General features: G+C 47.1%; 1 pseudogene across 1 annotated transcript; it reads left to right on the forward strand.

Annotated features, from left to right (window-relative positions):
- Window positions 1–249: 249 nt before the first annotated feature.
- Window positions 250–3,612, forward strand: LOC311373475 (phospholamban pseudogene; annotated as a pseudogene). Its single transcript has 2 exons — window positions 250–365; window positions 2,911–3,612. The product of its transcript is annotated as a phospholamban pseudogene (transcript).
- Window positions 3,613–4,274: the final 662 nt, after the last annotated feature.

Genomic DNA, 4,274 nt, shown 5'->3' on the forward strand with positions numbered 1-4,274 from the left:
CACACACACACACACACACACACACACACACACACACAACCTGTTTTTCATCAACTTTATGGTAATGTTCCCCTCTCTATTGCTCTCTCTTTCCTTGTCTTGGTCTCGCTCTCTCTCTCTCTCACTCTTGTTCTCTTGGTCTCTCTCTCACTCTCTCTCTCTCCCTATTCCCCTCCCTCTCTGTCTTTCCTTCTCACGGTCTCTCTCTCTCTTTCTCTCTCTCTCTCAACATGTTCCTCTCTGCGCTCTCAGCTAGTCTCATCCCAGCTGCCCGGCAAACATCACCCACAGCCCATCTCTCTCACTCTCTCTCTCTCTCTCGCGCACTCTCGTCTTCCTCATCAGCCACTCTTCCTCTTTAAAAGGTAGGAAACTCTACTCATCTCACTTCCCCAAAAACAATTTCATTTTAATGACATTTTTCCATTTTCATTCTGTTTTCCGAAATACTGTAAAACCGTTTTCTTATCAACGGAATGGATTCATGCGATTAAACGCATCGTGTCGGATATTCATTTGACGCACGATATAATGTTAAAACTGTAAGAAATATAGAAAAATGTGTCTGGAATCTGTGACCACTGCTCTCTCATTGTCTCGTGTGAATTGTAGTCAAATTATTGACGTGCTGGATTGCTCAGATTAACTAGTGCAACACTAGTCTGCTCTGGATCCGAAACTTAACTTCCGAAACTTAACTTCCTAGTTCATCCAGTTATACTAGTAGTGCAATACAAGTATTCATTGTGCTCTTGGTTTGAGTGTGTGTGTGTGTGTGTGTGTGTGTGTGTGTGTGTGTGCGTGCACAGGTCCATGGCTGCGTTTGTTTGTGTGTACGTTGTTGTGTGTACGTACTGTATGTGTCTGACTGTCTGTGTGTGTACGACTCTGTCTGTCTGTCTATCTGTCTGTGTTTCTGTGTGTGTGTGTGTGTGTGTGTGTGTGTGTGTGTGTGTGTGCGTGTGTGTGCGTGTGTGCATGTGTGTGTGTGCGTGCGTGCAGCCTTATCAGTTGTTAACATCAACGACTGTTTGAGTTGACACAAAAATGATCAGCCTCACTGCTATGGAATGAAACACACACAAACACACACACACACACGCACACGCACACACACACACACACACACACACACACACACACACACGCAGGCTCAAATTCCAAACCATTGTTACGAGGCTCAAGAAAGTATAGATCAGGACCATCATTATTCCGATCAAATATCACAGAGTGAACAGAGTTACAGATTTGTTATTCTATATAGGGCCAATTGTTATTTTATTTCTTATTTTTATTCCATTTGTCACCTCATTTTAATATTTCACATTTTGAATGCTGCACAATCTCTGCAGGCACGGCCACTTTTCATCTCACTACGTTTCTTGCATATGTATGTGACCAATACACCTCTGAACCACACCCCCCCCCCCCCCCAGTGTGTGTGGTGATGGCTGGTTCAACAGGTTGAACCCAGAGTCCAACAGGTTTGAGTCAGGCCGTTCAGAAACCAGCCATCCACCACATGCACAGACGCCATACACAGCCTAACGTGTTTCTTGGGAGGAAAAAACATGCTAGTTTCAAGACTGAAGTCTTCAAGACTGAAGACTTTTATGTTTGCTTTAGCTTTCTGCTAAATATTCAATCTACAATGCTTCTATCTATTTTTTTTATTTTATTACTAACTTTGCCTTTATTTTCTCACTTTCTAAAATGCATTTTTTTTTTTAGCTTTGCCTTTCTAAAATGTTTCTAAAATGTTTGCCTCGATTTACTATCTATTTTATTTTTTACTTATCTATTATTTTCTTTTATTGTATGTCAATGTTTATATATGAAGCACTTTGAGTCTGCCCTGTGTATGAAAAGTGCTATATAAATAAAGTTGCCTTGCCTTGCCTAGTTAACCCCAAGAAAGGTGTCACTGTAAGGCGACGAAGCTGACCACTGAACCACTAAAGTGCTTTGCACAGTCGCATATTGCCCGCCCGTACGCAATTTCCCGTACATGAGTTGACGCCCACTATCGCGCTGCAAGCATATATAGTTGCAGATCTGAGACACACCAATACGCGCAGTCTTCTCCTGAACAGAGCATTCTCACCTGTGCTTAAATAATAGTTGATCGGCCAGTAATTATACATCCTATAGCCAGTATGATCACCAGACACATACCACCTGTGCTTAGACAACTTTTTTGTAATCGTTGAAAAAAAGTAGTAGCGAAGAGAAGAGAAGAGTAGAGAAAAATCTGACATTGCATATCAGCCGTGTTCATGTGACTGTCCATGTATAGTGTCACATCGGACCTGATATCATCGGATCCGTATCATACAGACTCCTGTAGAGGCGCACTTGCTCAGCAACTCTTCCTTCAAAATCATCCATTCTTGCTCTTTGTGGTTTTTCCGGTCTGTCTGTCCACTCGTACGCCAAGTGACAAAAATCGTGCGGATCCGAGCCATCAGACGCACCTTAAAAAGGGCGGTGCGACAGCCCATGGCACGTGACCGTCAGGTGACCGCAATTTTGCCTGATGCGCGGCTCGCGCGTTCTCTCATGCGCGACTGTGCAGCGTGCTGAAGGGGCGGCGTGTGGCTCAGGAGGTGGAGCGGGGGTCGGCTGATAACCGGAAGGTTTGCTGGTTGGATCCCCGGCTCCTCCTTAGCTGAGTGTCGAGGTGTCCCTGAGCGAGACGCCCTCGCCCTGACTGCTCCCCAAAGGAAGGTTGCTAGTTGGATCCCCGGCTCCTCGTGATACTATTTTTGGGAAAAGATTGTTTTTTTCGCTTTCGGGGGCCTGATTAACTGAGTGTATTCACAAACCTTTCATTCATCATTCACTTTGATTAGCACTTTCACTCCTTTCCTAATCTTACGCATTGCTTGTCTTTTTTCCATTTTTCAACAGGTGGCATTCAGCTGCAAAGGGAGGAGCGTACCCTCTACATGAGGATACATTACCAAGCCTCGACGCTGAGCCGCTCCAGATCTTCATGACACAACCAACTGCCGCAAGGCACAGTTTGACCAAAGTCTTAAGCTCCAGTCCAGTCTTAAGCTCCAGTCCAGAGTTTGACCAAAGTCTTCAACTCCAGTCCAGTCTTCAGCTCCAGTCCAGAGTTTGACCAAAGTCTTCAGCTCCAGTCCAGTCTTCAACTCCGGTCCAGAGTTTGACAAAAGTATTCCGCTCTGGTCCAGAGTTTGACCAAAGTCTTCAACTCCAGTCCAGAGTTTGACCAAAGTCTTCAACTCCAGTCCAGAGTTTGACCAAAGTCTTCCACTCCAGTCCAGAGTTTGACCAAAGTCTTCAGCTCCAGTCCAGAGTTTGACCAAAGGCCTCCGTCCCAACTCAAACCCAACAAGCGCATTGTCCTAATACACACACACACACACACACACACACACAGAAAAGCCCCCCCCAAAACCGAGACCCGGAGCCCTACCGCTGATGGAGCGCGTGCAGCACATGACCAAGACGGCCATCCGCCGCGCGTCCCACATCGAGATGAACCCTCAGACCAAGAGGAACCTGCAGGAACTCTTCGTCAACTTCCTCCTCATCCTCATCTGCCTCCTCCTCATCTACATCATCGTTCTGCTGAGCAGCTGAACGCCCAATGGACTCACTGGAGAACACTGGGGCGTTGGAGATGGTGGGTGGGTGGGTGGGGGGGGGTACAGTTTGGGTTTGACCTACTTTATGTTTTGGGCCGGCAGTGGTTCAGGAGGTAGAGCAGGGTTGGCTGGTAACCCGCAAGGTTGCTGGTTCGATCCCCGGCTCCTCCTCCTCCTAAGCTTGAGTGCCGAGGTGTTCCCTGAGCGAGACGCCCTCACCCTGACTGCTCCCTGACCGGCCGGCTGTCTCCCTGAGGGGTCCACTCCGCCATCGGTGTGTGAATGTGTGCGTGAACGGGGTGAATGTCAGGCAGTATTGTGAAGCGCTTTGGATAAACACACGCCACTACACGCACACACACTTTGACACCGACTTAAAGGAAAGGGTGTAAACACAAGCACACTCAAGTCATTTTAAAAGGTGACATATTACACCATATATAACACAAGCGGTTTTGAAAATCGGCCTCTTCTGACATCACAAGTGGGCGTGTCCAGCTGGATGTATGACGGATAGATGAGCAACGTTTGCTACGGTCCACTGGGTAGGCGGGTAGGCTGATCCATCCTGCGTACATCTTGGTGGACACGCCCACTTGCGATGTCAGAAGAGGCCGATTTTCAAAACAGCTTGTACCGGCTAATCACACTCACACC

The sequence above is a fragment of the Micromesistius poutassou genome (genome assembly GCF_964030765.1).
Source record: "Micromesistius poutassou genome assembly, contig: SCAFFOLD_6124, whole genome shotgun sequence".
NCBI lineage: Eukaryota > Metazoa > Chordata > Actinopteri > Gadiformes > Gadidae > Micromesistius > Micromesistius poutassou.